Raw genomic sequence first — 20,526 nt, forward strand, 5'->3', positions numbered from 1 at the left:
AACTCAACTGCTCTCTACTATAAATATAGACGTACATATACACGTGTATATATTGATACATATAATGTACTGAGATGTTATTTTGTGACCAAATGGAATATAAGTAAAACTCCTTAAGCACATATTTTTTGCTTAAATAGCATAAGATAGATCTGGGTTTTATATTCTAGAATATTTTATTCTATTTTTAATAATAAATGGTAAGAGTATTTCACGCTCTTTGACTGTCTCCCAGACTCTGGTCAGGGGAAGTGTGTCATGCTGGTGGGTGGAACTAATTTGTTGGTGTCGTTACCTGTTCTCAGAGTTTTGGTGATTGATTTTAGGTATTGCCTAATGAGCTCTCTGGCTTTGGATACCAGTTGTACTAAAAAAAAAAAAAGTGTGCTATGTTTTACAAAGCTAAATTGAGTTAGTGGCCAACTTTTATCCTTAAAACTAAATCTAAGCAGTTTTTGACTATTTCTTTCTATATTTCCCATTTACACATTTTCTGAACTTCTCTTACTGCTGATTTATATATAGTTGGGATGAGTTATATCAAGCAGTCAAGATAAGACTTTTAAATTCTAATGCTATCCATGTGGTGTGCTTAAATTGCTAGACAATCCTAAGAAAAACTGGATAAATAGAGTGCCAGGAGGTAAAATAAAAATAGATGTGATGCCAGGGGGAAATCTACCAAACTGTCTTTTGTATAGAAACTTCTGATAAAATTTTATGTATTCCTTAGACCCATGTTCTGAGTCTGTAAGAGTTGGATGTAAGACTCATTGCCTGCCTTAAAGCTTATAAAGAGGGAGTATCAGGTTTAAATTAATCATACACTGTTCTTCCCCTAACTTTACGAATTGATTCTTTGCATTTTTCTGGGGCTAATGATGTGTATGTTTGAGATTTAGTATTGAGGTTAAAAAGTTTAAATCTTCCTAAAAAAAATTGTATTTCCTTCTGAGGCATAACTGTTTCTTTCCTTGATTATAATAAAAGAAGCATTTGTTCTTAAGGGGTCTTGATTTTGCTGCAGACTAGCTGTGTGACTTTGGGCAAATAATGTCCTCTTATTCTGGACCTGTTTCTTCATTAAAATGAAGCATGGCGTCACATGTTGAAACTGTTATAAGTGGACTAGTTGAATATGTTTAAGATTATACGCAAGCACATAAACATACTGGCAAGTCGTCACTGCTAGAATGTGAAACAAACTAGCTTTTTTTTTTTTTTTTGCGGTACGCGGGCCTCTCACTTCTGTGGCCTCTCCCGTTGCGGGGCACAGGCTCCGGACGCGCAGGCTCGGTGGCTGTGGCTCACGGGCCCAGCCGCTCCGCGGCATGTGGGATCTTCCCGGACCAGGGCACGAACCCGTGTCCCCTGCATCGGCAGGCGGACTCTCAACCACTGCGCCATCAGGGAAGCCCGTGAAACAGCTTTGTTGTGTAGGTGTGTTATCGATAATGTTATTCACACCAAGAGAGTTGCATTCTCTGCTTTTTGGTTCATGATTTTGTTACTCTGATAGTAACTTTTCAGAATTATGTCTCTCGTACTGAAAATTAAATTACTGCCATGATGATCGGAATCATTAGGATGAGTGACACGAACAAATTTAGAGTTTTTGCTTCTCTTATCCTGAATGCATGATTTTTCAAGTATTTTCGTGTTCTGTAATTTCATTTGGCTAAGAAATTTATCCTTGATCTTTTTCCAGAGTGAGGACATGCATACACTTCCATAGTCATAGTCTATATTTAATTAAGTTTTGCTTTGTGGGCTTCATCAGGCTAAATAAAGTGGTTGTATATTTTCTGTTTTTAAAAAGGCTTCTTGATACAAAGTCTTCTCAGATCAACCGCCATGTGACAAGTCTCTTCAAACAATGTAAGCTGCCACTGTGTGCTTGTTTCTTTCTTGCAAGTCTAGCCATTCATATGTCTTCATGAGCTGTTTTCTCCTCCTTAACCCCCATGTTCAGCTGTGTATTATAAAACTCCTTGAGAAAGGAGTTTAACATTTCCTGTGTATCTCGTAGTACCCAGGAAAGAACTCTGTTAGTCTCTGAATAGTTCATAAGTGTTATTGCTACTGAGGATTTGGGATTAAAATTATTGGATAGAATGAAGTAAGCCTGTTTCTAGGATATCAAACTGTTTGGGGTCACTGCTGTTTCGTCAAGCTTCAGGCTCTGTGTTCTGAAGTCAGTTTCTCCTAGTTTAACCATAAATTGATTATTCACCTTATATTCTCTTGTATGTAATACCTCAGCGTCAGGTTGCTGTTGGGGAGAGTTGTCAGGGTGTAGGAGGGATAGATGTGCGTGTGCACATGTCCTTATGTGCCTGTGAGGGGAGGACGGGTTTGGAATGCGGATGGGGTGACGTGTCATGGTCAGTGTTAACCATCTGAGTCCTGCATGACTGTCTAGTTATGTGCACTGAGTTTCGGACCTGTTATAGTTGACATTCGGAAACAATTTTTAATCAGTAGTAAACACGATACTTTAGGAAAATAAGACCGTGTTTTCCTTTTCTTTCCTGTCCTCATTTTAGCTTTATTGTGTATTTGCTGAAGCTGTAAATAGGAAAAAATAATCATTGAAATGGGCCAACTTCTAGCTGGGCAGAAATGCTGTTGGGACTCTGGGGTATACCTCAGTGACATCTGGGAGCAATGTAATATGCCGAATACTTGAGAAGTATCAAAACAGAGACTGTAAAAACCTAATTGGAAAGCCTAATGGTTGAAGATCATATGTAGCTGACAGGCACTGCAAAGATTAGCTACAATAACTAAGAAAAAAGGAGCCTAAGCTGATGCAGAAAAGGGCCCGAGTTGTTTGTGCACTATTGTTGGAAGTGGTAGCCAGATATTTTTTCTTCTCAGTACAGAGGATGATGCTTGCAGGCAGGGCATGTAACCTTTAACTTCTTACGATATGGACTGCAAGTAGTTGATGATTTAATAAATACTTTGTAACTACAGATGATACTGTCAAAGTGTTTCCCAACATTACAGATAGTTTTCAGGTAGAGTCACTGTTTGACAGAATTTAAGTTTGTGACTCTATAGTTTATAGATACATCATTGAATAAATACCATCTTTATCATGTGTTAACTTGGGTTACAGAATAATTGAGGGAACTTTTTTGGAAGCAAATGAAGTTTACTTAAAACTGCTCTCTGAAGAGATTCTTTTTTCTTTGCCCTAGCATTACTTCTTAAACATGTTAAGACTACTTGGAAGGAGGTGAATCAAACCCAACTCACTTAATTCTCCAGCTTAGAGTCTTTGTTCATTATCAGTTGGTGGGTGTGGAAGCAACTTAATAAAGTTTGGGTAATTTAGTTTCAGTTTAAATTCTCACCTGGCAATTGGCCGAAAACTCCCATCTGAAGACAGGAGCGTCCAAAAGGCATGTTGTGATTTCGCTACTGTCTGCTCGACAGAGGAAGGCCTGTCCAGAGAGCTGTGGAGGGACTAGCTGCCAAAAGAGAACCCATGGTAAGAGTTTCCCATTAACTCATGTGTGTGCGCGTGAGTGCGTGAGTGTAAAGCTTACCAACCCACATTGTATTTGAATTAAAATTCTAGAGCTTTTAAAATCTAGGACGTAATTAATGCCAAGTGTTTAAATTTCTATGTCTGTTGCTTATTGATGCACTTATAATGAAATAAATGCAAGGAGTCGTTTTATGAAAGATTTTATATGCTTAATGTTGATAAGAAAACAGTATTAAGTGTGAAAATCAGTTTAACAGGTTCAGTTTTTTGTGGTTCAACTGTAGTTAATCGTCTTTTAAAAATAGCATATTTTCAGTGTTGCTGCAGTAAAGTTTTCACCAAACTGAATTTATGTTAGTTTCATAGCTGTTTCTCATTTACAGTAAATGTCATAAATTTTGCAAAAAAGTAGTCTGTTGATTCCTGTTTCATTTTTTACTTCCATTATAAAGTGATAGGGAAGAAGATAGAATGTATAATATCTAATAATAAAATGGACTTAGTTTAACATTAGGCCTTTAAAATGTATCATTATTACTATACCTCTGTGGAAAATATTAAATTCTTAAGATGTTTGTATAGCCAAAATAGAGTAGCTATTCACACTATAGCACAGTATCAAATTGTACTGATAAAATCAGACATCTCTCCCTTGCCATACACACATTTGCACTGAGAAAAAAGTTCAGATTTAGCTACATTTTTATATCTTTCAGGTGACCTTAAACTTAATATTTTTATCCTCCTTGTGTTTGGTTCCTGTATATCCCTTTATTTGGATGTCTGTGTCTTATCAGATCCATGATTAGTTATATTAACTTTGGACAAGAGTGGAATTAGTATCTTAAAAAGGTTGAAGTCTAAAAGCACTGTTTATCCGAGCTTACTCTAGTGTCTGTGGACATAGTAGCTTTGTGATAACTGGATAATGGTGTTGAAGGCCAGATATTAATAGTAGATTGTGATTCTGTTGTCAAACTTACAATTTTTGAGATTGACATAGTTTGAATAATTTTTTTTTTGCAATTAGAGGTGTCAAAATGATGTTAGTTGAATGTGACCATATTCTTAACTGTTTTCTAGAGCTTAATAACAAGCATGTCAGGAATAGCACGTGTGACAAGCACCTCTGCACAGCAGCTGTCATCATGTAAACATTCACACGCTGACAGTGAACTAAGTACTCTGGATGGCAGCATCTGTCCTTTAATCCGCCTACTTAGTAATTCAGGTTCATGTAGACTCTCTGCTCCGTGCCAGCCATTCAGCCAAGTGCTGAGAAGAAAACGGTGCAATTCAAAACAGAGGTGCTTCCTAACTGCTCTTGGACTTGCAGTGTAGACAGTGATTACACTGTAGATAAAATTACACAGATGCATGTAAAATTGCAACTGGAACCAACACTCTGGAAAAGTGTAAGTAGCCGTGAGAGTAGAAGCAGTATGGCTGGCATGTAAGTAAAGCAGGGAGCTCACATTTATATATTAAGATGAACTGATGACTCGTCTTCTGAACTTTTAAAATTTATCATTTATTAAATGAATATCTTCTAATTGAAACATGCAGAAAGACTAAATTCCAACCATGGAGAGAGAAATTTTTTTATGCTACTATTCTATTTTCTTAGATTTCTTAAGAATTTACAACAAAGTCTTGTCAAAGTAGTGTTTTTATGTGAGAATTTCATTTTCTGGGGAGAATTCTTATAGGATCCTTTAACATTGTAGGATTGCATGCAGTGAATGAAGACCCTGATTTCTTCATGCAAATTGAAGTTTATTAAAGGATGTCAATCATAAAATAACCACTGTCCCCTCCTTAGCACCTCTTCCATTCTGGTGTCAGGCCATCAGTCACTTTATATCATTGAGTTGTTACATGCAGACATTTTTTAATGATAGTATGATTTCCTTAATCAACTTTTATTCCTTTTTGAAAGAAAAGAATGTAAAATTTACGTTTCTTTTATAATTTATTCTAAAACATATTTATTACATTTTTGAAAATGCATATGATAGACCATTTGCATGCCTAAATGTTTACGCTTTTTCTGTAGGACACAGAATCTTGTCTAAGGGAAGTGATGTTTGAAAATTGATGAAGTTAGTTGTTTTCTGTGTTCGCTCTGTCAACATCTTAAAAAAACTCTCATGGAAGGACTAGTTTTTCTTTATTCAGCTGATAGTATAAACAGATTGAATCAGAGTATACTATTTAGTATGAACCCAAAATCAAAACAGTTTACTTTTATAATAGAAATGATCTTTCCCTAATTTACTACTAAAATATGTAAGCTATTTAAAATATTAAATAAATGTAAGTATTTTTCAAGTGGCAAAAATCCAAATTGTCTGTTGTTAATTTTTTCCTCCAGATTATTACGTTGAATTCAGTCTCTGCAATGACTTCTAAATTAAGTTTTTCCTAGATATACTCAAAAGAAGGACACCCACCTGCCTTTCAAGTTGTGACATTAAAAAAACAAAGCAGCCCGTTCTTAAGGATACCTTGAGAATTAATCTGTAGTATGCTCATCATTCAGTCAGTTTACTTTCCTCATGAAATGAGATTATTCATTTTGACATAAAATTGGACAGAGACTCTTTGAGGATGGATCTCAGAAATTAGTGGGGACTGATATATAGTCTTGGCTTTTGTACAGCTTATTTAAAGCAAGAAACTACTGTGGAAAAATCTTCAAGTTTCTAAGGTACCAAGAAATGTGAATATGAGCAGAGCAAACTCATAAAGCCTATCCTGTATGTTGTACATTACACAGATCATTTAATACAATTATATGAAGCAGTTTTACGTTAAAAATTTCCAAACTGCAGTGGTTAAGAGGTTGGGCTCCAGAGTCAGACTGGTTGGGCTTGAGTATTAACTGAGATACTTATAAGCTTTGCAGCCTTAGGGAAGTTGTATAGCTCCTCTGTGCTTCAGTTTCCTCATCTGCAAAATGGGGATAAAAAGAGTACAAAGAAAATTTTTATATTTGTGGATTAATTCAATTTAATTATTATAATAAGTGCAAGCACTTCAATGAATCATTTTCAGATGAAGTATTTGAATTAAATCTAAAATAGGAATTTCATAACCTAGTGTCTTTATTTTTGTTTACAATACAGAAATATTTCTTCCATTGTAAGATCTCAGTGAGAGAAAATTATTTCACTACTACAAGTATCGTTTCCAGTGACCACAATTAGTTGAATAGAATTAATAAGTAATAGAATAGAGCAGAAAAGAATTAATCGACTTAGTAAGTTATTGAAAATTTACTAAGCTACCTAGCACTTGCTAATAGTAGTGTCATGGTAGCCAGACGAATTATGCTGTCACTGTGCTTAGGCCTCAGGAAGACTAAAACCATGGAAAGATCTTAGACATCAAGCAGAAGAGTTGAGACCCAGTTCCTGCTCTGCCACTAATAAGTAGAGGGATCTCAGATGTATGAACCTGTTAGAATTATGCGGCTGTCTCAGCTCTCAGTCGCCTCCTTTTATATGTATGTGTTATGTATTTGTGTGTGTGTGTGCACGCGTGCACGTGTCTCTGCATATGTACACACACAGTAGGTATATATCCAGTCCATGCTATTGCTCCAAATTGAAATGAAAAGCTAAGAATTCATTACGTTTTTTAATGTTTAAATATACTGAGTAAAGAATTCTGTTCTACACAGTATTTTACATGATGCCTTCAGGTGAAAATACATTATTGATTTTTACACATACTATTTCAGGGCCTCTCAAATATTCCCATGTAAATTATGTACTGTTCCATAACTTCACAAGGGAAATGTAAAATTCCTGTAGTCTGCCTAATTTCAAACTCATTTCCTTGTTACATGATTAAAACTTTTTTCTAGTAAACGTTTCAGACAGGTACCAAATTATTTATTTTTTTTACACATCTGGACTTTTTATAAACCAGTTTTAAATAGTTACAGCAGTTCTTACCAACTCTGCCCTTTGCAACAATATAGGGCATTTATAGTTGTGTAAATGGTGTCATGAGTTTTCAGAGTAATTTACTAATTCAAGTAGACTATAGCATTTTAAGGGAAAAGACATAAGCAAGCATGATCTATATATGCTTTATATATATGCACTTACTTGCTTTACCAGATGATCTCACTGAATCCTATAAAAGACCACCTACTCCTACTAAAGGAGAGTGGAGTGGCTAGGAGCTGCTAACTGAAGGCCCCTGTATCGCCCAGCTCTGCTTTAGTGTGGCAGGCGTCTGGGCCCCGATGGGTTCCGAGCCAAGTGAACATAGGAAGTTGGTTGGTACGCCTAGTGAACTACTAGATGCTACTGTAGTCATAATTAGAATAATTCTTCATATTAAAAAAATCAAAGAGTTAAAATAGCTGCCTTTTATAGACTTTAATAGAAGATTTAAGAATGCCTATATTGTCAGCTACTACATTTAAAATGTTAAAATCTTACAAGGGCATTAAATGCAAACATTTTTTGGACAAGGATAGTACTTAAGTTTACAAGTTATCTGGAGGAAATATTAACACGCAATCATATGAAAGGAGACTGAAGTTTATAAGAATATAAAATTAACAAAGAAAACTTTTTTTGGAGGATTTGCTTACTGTGGTATCAAGTGGAAAAAAGTCTTATCCATCACTAAGCAATCAGTAATAGTAAAAGTGCAGCCCAAACCTTAAAAAAAAAAAACGACGTTTCTAATTGCTGTGAAAACAAGATAAGTAGATAATTCTCTCTTAAGCTGTAGAATACTTTTTATGTGAGGACAGATAAATGATGACTGAGGTTCTGTGGTGGAACATATGAGGGGCAGGTTTCAGGGGATCTCTGCCACATACTTTACCCTTAGAGAGTCATTTAAATGTTTAAGAGGAGCATATAAATCCAGATATCTGTGTGGGTGTTAAACTTATATCTTTCTTTCAATTGAATACCTGAGTACCTGCTGTGTGTAAAATATTATGCTATTTTATACTTAGCACAGTGAGGCTGTAACACACAACCTCCTGTCACTTAGGTGAGACCAATCAGCCACATTCAGAGAAGAGAATATCAGTTGGTTAAAGGGGGCGGCATTTGAATCAGGGGATAGTTTGTGAAAATACAGACCTAAGTAATATGTACCCTTAAAATCAGAAGGCAGCAGGAGTTTATTGAGATATGAAGGAGGTAAGATAGCAAAATAATTTACTTTGCGTTGATTGGTTCAGTGTACCCTACAAGCCATAGTATCTTTTGTTTTGAGGGTACAAATTATTTTGTTTCTCTGATATTTTGTTTCCTAAAGTATTGTTGGACTAGAATTTACAATTTTTTTCTCTACAAATACACATACACACAGTAACAACATATGCAAGTCAAATTTAATTTTAAAATGAATCTTTTACAACGTGGGCACATCCATGCCAACCACAGGGCAGTCTGTCATATCTTTTGCGCCCTTGCTTTGTACAGGGTGAGAAGGTTTGATGTCTGGCAGGGTAGTAGATAATAGTTCTATTTTTACTCATACCGTGTTTGGCTTAATAGGTGATGTTTTGGGGGCCTGAATTGTTTTAATTATGAAAAATTTCAAACATGTAAAGGAAGAGAGACTGGTGTAATAAACTCCCTCTATCTGTGGCCCAGATTTAACAATTAGCAAATTTTTGCCACAGTTGCTTCATCTACTTCCTGTTTTCTCAGCTATTTTAAAGCAGATCCCAGACCTCAAGTCTTTTTATTCCTGCCTTCTTCAGTAGTCATCTCTTTTTAAAAAAAGACTTTAAAAGATGTATTTTAGTGAAGTCTAGTTGATTTACAATGTTGTGTTCATTTCTACCGTACAGCAGAGTGCTTCAGTTACATATATATGCATAGATACACATTCTTTCTCATGTTCTCTTCCATTATGCTTTATCACAGAATATTGAATATAGTTCCCTGTGCTCTACAGTCGGGAACGAAAGACTTCTTAAATATAACCATAATACCTCTATCACATCAAACAAAATTTATTTATCACCTGATACTGTCTCCCTATTCAGTCCCCCCTGCTTTTGATTCAGAATTGTCACGTCACATTTGGGTTGTTTGTTCAGAATCCCAGCAAGATCCATGTAGTGCTTGGTTGTCTGGACCCTGCTGCATAATTTGCAACGTCTCTTCTTCCCCACTACCTACTTCCCTCCCTCCTTCCCTTCTCCTCTTTGTCTTTCTTTCCTTCCTGTTCATGACTTATTAAAGAGGCTGAGTAAGCTGTCCCATAGAATAGCCCCCATTCTGGATTTTTTTGGTGGCTTCCCAGTTATTTATTCCATTGACCTCTAAATTTCCCGCAAATTAGAAGTTAGCACAAAAGACCTAGTTAGATCCAGGTTCCGCTTTGATTTTGGGTTTGTGGTGGGGTGGACAGGAATACTTTGAACGTGAGGCTGTGCCTTCACACTGGATCACGTCATATAGCGTGTGATGTCTGCTTGTCACACTCTTTGCGATGCTAGAATTAGTCAGTGCTGACGAGTCTCTCCAGGGAGACTTTCCCCCCTTTCCTCTGTGGTTTCATCCACTGCTGATTTTTTTTTTTTTTTTTTTTTTGCGGTACGCGGGCCTCTCACTGCTGTGGCCTCTCCCGTTGTGGAGCACAGGCTCCGGACACGCAGGCTCAGCGGCCATGGCTCACGGGCCCAGACGCTCCGCGGCATGTGGGATCTTCCCGGACCGGGGCACGAACCCGTGTCCCCTGCATCGGCAGGCGGACTCTCAACCACTGCGCCCCCAGGGAAGCCCCACTGCTGATTGTTTTTGAATCAGTTCTGTCATCAGGGTTTGCAAGATAACGGATATTTTAATCTGCTACCCCATCTACATTTATTACTGAAAGTAATAAATAATATTATTTATTACTGAAATTTCTATAAAGAAGAAATTTCCCTCATAAACTGTGGCTTTTTGATTTCCCTGAAGTATTTCATCCTAGAAAGAAACCTGGTACTTTCAGTACCATCTCTTAAATACCTAGTTTACTATCCAAGAGTAACTTTAGGTACGAAGAGCATACAGCACTGACGTGCCCATGTAATTATAGGATTTTTATAGAATAAAGATATTTCTTATTTGATTGTCATGAACATTGTCAGTATTAGGACAACTTTATATAGTCAGCATATACAGTGTTGATCATTTAGGAGTTGGGAACCTTTTCTACCAAGTTCTACTTGGTTAAATATATTGCTTTCCACTGAGTAACGAGTGACAAGTTGAACTTCAAGGAATAAGATGCTTCATTAAGTCAGCAAGCTGAACAGTATCACGGAGCAGAGTAGTAGCATATAGGTGGGTAGCATATAGGGGATGATTTAATATTGCTAGATTCATAAACTTAAATTCAGGAGCAAAACAATTACCATTTTTATTATTAGTTTATTCAACAACCGCCACTAACTCCATTTTTATTTAATACTGTTAATGAACAAAATAAGAAAAAATAAAACAAATATTTCATTTTTAGATGACATGATTGATTAAGAAAATCTATGGCAGTCAGCTTTAGAGCCATTTTTAGAAACAATAAAAATAAAGGTCTGGATATACTGTATCTTTATACCAGCTGAAAAAATAATGGAGAAAGACCCCACTCAGAATTGTAACAAAGTATCATACTTAACAATAAATTTGAGAAAGATGTTAGGCCTTTAGAAAGAAATTATTAAAACATTTGAGAACATTTTAAGATTCAGATAAATGAAGAGAAACTGTTTCTGAATCTTGAGAATATTGGCAAATTATTTGACTCTACGCAATTTATAGATTTCTAAGTTTACTTCTAACTTTCAAAATTTCTAGTGATTTATTTTATAGTGATTCTACACTGAGGGGAAGTCTCACCCTACTACATACCAGAAACTTTTCTAAAGTAGCAACAGTGGTAATGATGCAGGAATAGATGGGTAACCCAGATAGTAGAGGAGACTTTTCTGCTCCTTGGAGATGTAGACAGACATTTTCCTTGAACCCCTGACTTCCTGGTCAGTGAGAGTTAAGAGGAATACCCTTCGTCCCGTGACTTACGCAGATCCCTGTCCCTCACTTAATGCTCATGTTTCTTGCTTCTCTGGCCACCCTGTTTTTTGCCAGTGCCAATACAGATATGAAATCAGCCCCTTCTACTAGTTTTTTAAAATTTAGCATTTTGTCGGTTTAGAAACTGAGTAGGTGCTATAATCAGCAAATTTTTTCTTAGTCTTTGAGCAAAACATCACCATCCACACCCTCACCCCACTTCTGTTCACACACTTTACTAAATTAATACAATTGCCTTCTTCAGAGGAGTTCTGAAAAGTAAACTTTTTTCCTGTCTTGTGAAACATGGATTACTGGAGTGTTATGAGGAGTCCAAAATTAGTCCCATCTACTTACAACAGCTTAATGTCCTTCCCTATAGGAGAGGCCACTTAAACAATATTCATTCACCGGTATTAGATAGTGGTATAACTGCAGAAGTGACAAGACAAAAAAAGGCTTTCATCCGTATTTCATACCACCATAGGAATTTTTTAAAACGTAGCATAGAAAATGCCTTTACATCTCATATTTGAAGCATTAGTAGAACTCAGCAAGGTAAAGATACACCTGAATATTAAAAATGTTTGTCAGACTAAAATATTGCAATTCAAAGGATCACTGAAGATTGTGGAAATATCTAAATCAGAAGTTACAAAGGAAGTGATAATAGCTGTGGCAGTTTTATATTATTGCAGAATATGCAAATTTAGACTTCAAGATTCTAACGTATGAGAAAAAGTATGACAGATTAAGAATATGAAAATAAATAAATATGAGGGGAAATATTTACCCATGCACTTATCAAAAAACTTTGATAAGTTGAGCAATAAATTTGAGCAAATTATGACTTAGAGATACAGGTTTTTCATTGTATTAAAGGGGCTAAATTTTCTTAAAAGAAATCTAATCTTGGCAAGATAAGCAGTGATACCAAACTCTTCTGGGAAGTGGTACAGGCAAAAACGCTCAGAGTCACAGCAATGTTTAGATATTTCACTAGTAGGAATTTAGGAAATATATATTGTGCTAATTATATATAGAGAAAGATACCCAATTTAGAGACTAATTATAGAACATCAGTGTAAATATTATGTTGTCTTTAAACGGCTAGTTTTGAGGACTCTAGAACAACTGTCCAGTAGAACGTTTTGTGTGGATGAAAATATCCTGTTACTTGTACTAATATCATAGCCGTCAGCTACACGTGGCTGCTGAGCATGTGAAGTGTAGCTGGGGCACCTGAGGAGCTGAGTTTTTAATTGTATTTAACAGCATTTAAATTTAAGTACTCATGTGGGGCTAGTGGCCACGTTACTGGGCATTGCAGTTCTAGAAATGTGGAGAAATGTTAGGTGTAAGTGAAAATAAACTAGTAAGTTTATATGCCATGATTACAAGTGTGTATATACCTGTATGTACATGTGGAAAGTGATATCCACAGTTCAAATATTTGTCCTAGGTGTGATTTTTTTAAATGCTAATTAGAAGGTAAGTGAAAACAGCGCAGTGCTCCGCACTGTGCTGTTCAGTATGGTAGCCACCAGCCCGATGCGGCAGTTGAAACACAAATTAATTTAAATTAAGTAAAATAAAAAATTCAGTCACTCGGTCACACTGGTACATTTCAGGTAGCCACACGTGGCTAATGCTTCCTTCTGGACGGCGGATACAGAACATGGACCACTGCAGAGTGTTCTGTTGTAGGTGCTGCAGAGGGTGCTGATGGGAGGGATGTACTGGAACCAGCCCTTGATAACTGATCAGTCGATTTCGAAGGGCACAAATGAGTGAGAACTGGAAATTCGAGCCAGTAAAAAAGTCTAAGGGATAGTATCAGAAGACACTACTTTTTAACCCAGATCAGCATTCCATGAAGTGTGGGCAGTGGAGTAGTGATGGCTATACTGTCCACGACTCACTGCATCCTCTCAATTTCAGTACTTGCTTAGAACCTTGCACAGCAGTGTCATGCTTCTGTGTCATCCAAGCACATCACCTGTTTTATCTCATTGGAGGAAGCTGCCTGGAAAGCCCCATGTGGTCTGAGCTGAGTAATAGCTATGAGCAGTAGGCCGTGAGCATGGGTCCAAAAACCGTCCTCCACTATGTTAAACACTCGTCAGGATGAAAAAGGGAAAGCAGATTGCTTAGGGCAATTGTGTAAGAAACTTAAATCACTTGTTACTATAGCTTAACAATCTATACTTGCAAGTGAAATCAGAATTGAACACTAAATCTCTGAATGTGGTCAACTTAGACGTCATCCCTCTTGCCAGTGGAAATGAGGCAAAGGATCCATTACCCACTAGTGGGAACCAGGATTTTAAAGGAGTTCCTCCTAGTCAGTGCCTCTGTCTGGGGAACTGATTTCCTCTTTTCACCCTCCTGAGCCTGGGGATTCAACCAGGTAGCGGAATCTTTTTCTTTCAGCAAAATTTCCGACTTTGTATTTTCCTTTACCCCTTTTAAGCTCTGTTTGACATATTACACTTAGTTCTTCACAGCTGTTTTCACCCCTCTCCTCCAAAGTTAGTTTCGAAGGCTTTTCAAGGTACCTAAATAGGAAAATTGTTCTAAATTAAGTGAGCTTCTAAAGTTTTGCTCTAAAATTTCTTCCTCATTTTCACATTTAATCCTGATTCCCTGATATGAGATATTAAATTGAATTCTTTGTGAAATACAAAAAGCTCTTTACTACTATAATGAAGGCGTAATCTGTCAGCTAAAACACTGTCTTACTGATACGGGGTCAGCATCGATCCTAGATTTCCTACCTGTCTTGTGTGACTGGGATTTTGGCCGTACATTAAATGGTTACCTGTGCTCGGAGGTGAGATGCCCATGTGCACCGTCCAGTGTGTTTTGAGGACCAGTTCCACATTTGTGGAATTTGGGGTCAAATGAAATCAAGTGTTTCGTAATAGTTTGTTCTTCTAGTGGCCTTGCATTTTGGACTTAAAAAACATATACATGTTATTCCTTTATCAATAGGATTGTTGTATCTGTTACTGATTTCAGCATTTCTTGGTTTTCTCCCTAATTTATCAAATTTGGAAAGAGTCGTTAAAACTACCTGGAAGAAATCAATCTCTGTTCTCAGTAATAGTCTGTAAGTTATAGGAAAGCAAATAAACGAATAATATCCAGCACTTCCTGTTTACGTTTTCTTTTTTGAGATTGAAGAAAATTTACTTAAAATATATATGAAAATCATACCGATAGAATGGCATCTTCTGATTTCAGTTTTAAAATACGGTAATGATTTACTTAAGCACAATTATGCATATAGATAACCGTATTAGCACTTGGTTTATGTAGACCTACTCTTCAGAGGATGAAAAATAATTAATACTGAAGTATTAAAAAGGCATGTTTCTTTTTCTCTACATTAATATTCTTATGTTTGATATTTAGTAATATATTTTGAAGGTACAGTGTGTGATTTCCTGACCTTAACAAGGTATTCCATTCCTTTTCAGGAATTTGGGTTGAAATAATATATTTATAGCATTGTCTCATAAATATTTTAAGGTATAGCATTTTAAAAACATTATATTCTCAAGTTATTTGATGTGTGATTAGGGGTTGATATTGTTAATAGTATTTTTAAGTAACATGTTTTCAAATTCTTTGGAACATTTGTAGGCTTCTAATTGTTTCATTCTGTGTAAGTTTCAACCTTGAGAATATTGACTAATTGGTTAATATTCTTTCTACTTATCAGATTTTTTTGAGTGCTTAGTATGTGCCTGGAGCTGTTTAAGGCTCTGCAGATAATCTGTTGTAAGGAAGAAAACGCACCCAAAATTCTTTTCCCCCAGGAGCTTACACTTAGTAGATTGCTTCGTATATGATTATGTGGCATTTAACTCAAAGGGCTACTTTTCTGTTAATTGTCAGGAAATGCATGTCATTAAAGAGAGATAGAGGCAGGACAGAATTTATATTTGTTCTTTTTAACTCATTGCTTTTCAGTGAGTTTAGCTTTCCTAATTATTTTTAGTGGCATTTACAACTATAATCATTTGGCAACCCAGAGTTTTTCTGTATTTTTCTCAACTTCCAACTATTAGTTCAGTGCAAAGGTAGAAGTTGAACTAGTCACTTAAGGTTTGGAGTTTAAAGAGGAATGTTTGAAGCAGGCAGTATCCTTTAGGGAAGATACTTTTTGTGAAAGAAGAGAATATGGCTTTCGGAAGACTCATGATTTTATCTAATTTATTTCTTCAGAGCCTACCATTTGTATTCTAGATACGTAAACCTGAACCACATGACATGGTCTCAGTGTAATATTTGACTCTTCTCTCCTCTTCAGGAAAATCTTAAACTTCCATCACCAGAAGACTATAAAGAGGTCCCTCCTGCACCAGGAGAGCGCTGCGGGTCTTTTTCAGTGTTCTTGGAGGTGTGGGCGGTGAGCCCTTGGTCCCTTTCTGTCAGCCTCCTTGTTCTCTAAAGGTAAGCTCCGAGTAGCGAGCGCACACTCAGGGCCAGGCTCCACGCAGGACTGGGTTTGGAATGCTCCATGGTGGCTCGGAGACCGTTACTTCTCTCGTAGAAGAGCACGTAGGCAGCACCTGTGGGCAGGACACCCACACCCATCAGGAAGAGATGCTTCTCCTTGTTGAGAAGTCCACATGTCCTGGAGATGTGCGGGTGTTTTTTGTTTCATTTTGTTTTTTAAAAACTCCAGTTACAGTAAAACTTGTCTTCCACTTCAGTCTACACTTAAATCAGTTTAATAACTACCACAGTTAGTTGATCCTTCATCAAAACCTCTTCTTGGATGTATTAAGATTTGCATTCAAGAATTTTGACATGAGGACAGCATTTAAGCAGTCTGGTGACTTAATAGCTTAAATTGATATAACCAGCTTTGAAGAATTGCTTTTCATGATCTTCTTGAAGCTTACCTTTACTTCAGAGAAAGTCCCTCAAACCATTTTTTAAATCTCTGTTAAGCTTCAGAAAGTGTGAAGGCGAACGTCTTCTTAATCTTTGATAGGTATAGGGTCATAAAATTTTCGTCAGTTCCTAATTGACCACCAGGAGACCAAATGTCTATGGAACATTTCAGATTATAATCACCAGGACATTTGTATTGTCAGTGAGGACTTAAAGTGCTGATGAAGAAATTAAGTCTGTCCATATCCAATTTTATTCATCTTTTATTAAAACTCTTAAAGTGATCTTGGAAACGTTAAAAGATGCGAAATTTTTATGAACTATTAAACTTGGGAGAAATCTGATTTTTGTCTGGTAGCCCTGTCTTTGGTTTATGATAATTTTACTTTCTTTTCAAAGCAGTTTTTCCTGTATTTGTATAATAAAAGATATTAAGAAGGAGAAGTACACTTGTGTTTGCTGTTAGAATGAGTAAAAATACCACTGAGACCTTTTATGAAAAAACCTTGAGAACCAGTTTTTTGTATGTTATACAGTTGAGGAGTTGGAACCAGTCTTGCTTATTATAACTGCAGGCAACTTTAAAAGATTTCAGTCTCCAAAGTAGATATGATATAGGTTATATTAGTGAAAATGGAGATTATTAAGTATTTGGAAAAAATCTCTCTATATAATTTTCTTTGAATTTTTAATTTGAGAGCATGTTGAATATTTTTAACCTTTATAACAGCGTGGAACAGAATAGACAAATGTATTAATAACTCTTTGGGCCAGTTGAGAAAAAAATTTGAATTGAAAGTCAAACCTACTGAAAATGTAAGGTGGGGTATAAAAATAACTAAGCAGGTTATTATTTTTTACCTAAGCTAAAGCTTTTTTATAACTGAAACTTTTTTAATCTAAAAAGACCCCCTCCCCCATCCCGTCTTTCTTAAAATGAGCTTTATCTTACTATAGTATTGGCAACACACTTTTTAAATAGAAAAATTTATTTCATCGTTCTAGAACCAGTGGTCTAATATCACATCATTTACATAGCATGAATACAAAAACTGGGGACCTTTGGGTCTTGCCTTCAGTATCTAGAGCATCATAAATCAGATCTTTTCCCAATAATTCTTCTTAATAACTGTATCATCTCAATTTGTATTAGACAACAAAATAAATTATTGTTCTATGATTCTGATAATATATAGGAGTGAAAACCCAACATGAGAGTACTGAGAGATTCTTCCACTGGAACTGGGATCCGGGAGATTTTATTTTTATACTACCTGCACATACTTAATCATACACACACGCACATACGAGGGTTTATTTCTTCTTTTGACTTACATAAGACCTTATCAAAGACCAAGTTTCTGATTTGTCTCTCACTAGTATTTGGTTGCCATGTTTCGTTTTTGTTTTTAAAGCGTAATAGCCAATCCGTGGGAGCAGCCCTGCTAGAAGTTTTGTCTCCTTGGTGTGGTCATGTTCCCTACCTACTCTAAGAGCAGGACACAAGTGAGAGAGGCAGTCCCGTGTTTACCAATATTGATTTTTGTAGAGAAAGAACAGCAAGGAAGTTCTAGACCAGTCCTCTCCTTGGAGCCATGCAGCCCAGCAGCGTCCAGTAAAAATGTAATGCAAGCCACAAATACAAGCTACATGTGTAATTTTAAGGGTTTCTTTTTTCTTTGTAGCCACATGAAACAGGTAAAAGGAAACAGGCAAAGTTACTTTTAATTATATTTTATTTAATCTAATATATCTAAAATATTTCAACATATAATTAGTACAGAAATTTATGAGATGTTTTACCTTTTTCAATAGTAAGCGTTCAAAATCTGGTGTGACTTTTACAGTTACAGAACATTTAATATTGGACTAGCCACAGTTCAAGCGCTCCATAGCCGCACGTGGCTTCTGGCCACCGTGTTGGTACAGATCTAGACTGAGAGTAGAGGGCCCATTCTAGCTTCCTCCATGCCGATGTCCATGGTAACCCTGTGAGCTCCCCTGGTTAAGAGTGTCCAGATTTAGCAGAAGACAGGGAAAAAAAAAAAAATTCAGGATGCCCAGCATAATTTGAATTTCAGATAAATAAAAAATAATTTAGTGCAATTACGTCCCATGCTATATTTAGTATATACTAAGAAAAAAATATTTATCTGAAATGCACATTTAAGTGGGTGTCATGTATTTTATCTGGCAGTCCTACCCTGGTTTCACTGAGTGGAAGACATCAGACTGCCTATAAACGTGCAGGACTAGAGGATAGAGAATCTTTTCCTCTGTGGAGAAGTTTTACAGCCCTCTGAAAATCAGTATGCAACCCGGAACTATTTGTAGCCCATTTCTTCCTAATTCTCTAAGATGTTTAAGAGACAAAAGAGGGGCGTATGTGACAGGGACTCAGTCCTTATATAGTTAAACATTTAAAATCTAAAGTATCACATTAAGCTGTAAGGTTTATTAAATTTTATAAATTGAATGATTAGTTGCTTGACTTTATAAAAGAGAACTTGTCTAACAGCACATTACTGGTATCAGACCGTATGAAAAACAATTCACCCTTGGTGATGATCTCAGCAGTTTTTAGGGTCCTGGCTGTTTTGAGTTACTTTCTTACCATTGGTTTCCACTGCAGCTGTCACATAACTCTCAAGTTGGCAAGCATTAACACGAAATTCTAGGTTGCTAAATGCCAAGGTGAAAGTATTTAAGTACCTGTGATGCCCTGCTCTGGAGTTGACCAGTAGATCCCAACCTGGTCAACAACCAGTCAGTTCTTATACCAGTTTCATTCGCTCCCCCTCAGGGCTTCTTTTACATAGGAACAGCTTTCCATTCTTACTCTTTACCAATTTTTAGTGTTCATATTTTAGTGGCATTTTTGAAGCATGTAACAACTTCTCTAGTAGTGGCTCCATCCCCCTTAAGCTGTAGAGAAGAGACCATTCATAATTCGTGTTCTCTAAGGACAGTAATTACACCAGCTCCACACTCCCTCTAGGGGGCGCACCTGCCTCCCAGGGTGAATGACTAGGTGACATCTCCACTTCATTCCCAGCCAGGCAGGGAGAGCCACTGCCAGTGCAGTCTGGCAGTTTAGCAGTTGGGTGTAAGCCATGGCGCATTCCAAATCCATTCACGCTTAGGAGAATGTACCCAAGAGTGTGGATGTGTTTAAAATTACTGCATTCCCTTCAGAGAACAAGAATTACAGGTAAGTTTTCTTCTTTTTTCTGGCAGTGATCCAACAGTTATTTTTAAATAAGAAATTTAAGGATCTGAAAGTATTCCCTTTCCCTCAAATCAGTCACCTAAAAGATCTCAAATATAGCCTACGTTATGTAATATTTTTCTTCCTCAGTCTAAGAAGGAGTTGAACATGGGGATGGGGAGGGTTGGAAGGAGACAGCTTATTGTCATTTGAAAGCTGTGAATGTCACACATTTCCATGTCTAGAAATACCCTAGCTTTACATAAGAATCTTACTTCACCTAACTTCTGATGTCTAAAGTATGAATTATTTTGTCAAATTAGCACCTGCATCTATATGTAGATAAGGTGTTCAGCCTTTCCAAGCTAATATCTTTAACAGCAGTGAGTAAATTAATGAATTGTATTTGGGTTTTCACATTCTCAAGACTGACTTTCTTTTGTTTAAAGACTTTAACCTTATTTCTGAAACCAAAATTTAAAGCTACAAAATACCTTAAATACAACCTGGCTCCCTTTTTACCAAGTGGTATTTGGATGAGCTTCAGAGAGGCTGTAAACACCCTGAAATTATAATCAAGTTTTGTATGTATGTGTTTTTTTGCTGGGAAGAATGTCCGTATTTTTCATCATATTCTTGAAGGGTTTTTGTAACAAAAAATTTGGTTAACAAACACTGATCTGGACTAACATTATCACTTCACTGATAAACTGGGGTTCAAAAAATATATTACTTGCCTTCATTCGTTTGAAACTTAATACGCATAAAAACTAAAGTTTATTTCTAAGAAACACTGTACTTATTTTTAGAAGGAAAAGGCTTTAACCTGAATTAATTAAACTTGAGAAATACCAGCCTAAATG

The 20,526-nt window shown here is 36.4% G+C and overlaps 1 protein-coding gene across 6 annotated transcripts in view; it reads left to right on the forward strand.

Annotated features, from left to right (window-relative positions):
• The window catches only part of ZEB1 (zinc finger E-box binding homeobox 1), a 190,146-nt gene that overhangs the window by 39,739 nt on the left and 129,881 nt on the right, over positions 1–20,526 (forward strand). For 2 of the 6 annotated variants that reach the window (XM_029238878.1, XM_029238879.1), the window contains exons 1-2: positions 3,091–3,499; positions 15,866–16,008. The exons of the other annotated variants lie outside the window; for them this stretch is intronic. The gene's annotated coding sequence lies outside the window, so the exon portion shown is untranslated. Of the gene's footprint in view, positions 1–3,090; positions 3,500–15,865; positions 16,009–20,526 lie in introns of those variants that run through there. 6 annotated transcript variants of the gene reach the window in all.

Source organism: Monodon monoceros, unplaced genomic scaffold (genome assembly GCF_005190385.1).
Source record: "Monodon monoceros isolate NGI ecotype Baffin Bay Population unplaced genomic scaffold, NGI_Narwhal_1 Super_Scaffold_21, whole genome shotgun sequence".
NCBI classification, from domain to species: Eukaryota; Metazoa; Chordata; class Mammalia; order Artiodactyla; family Monodontidae; genus Monodon; species Monodon monoceros.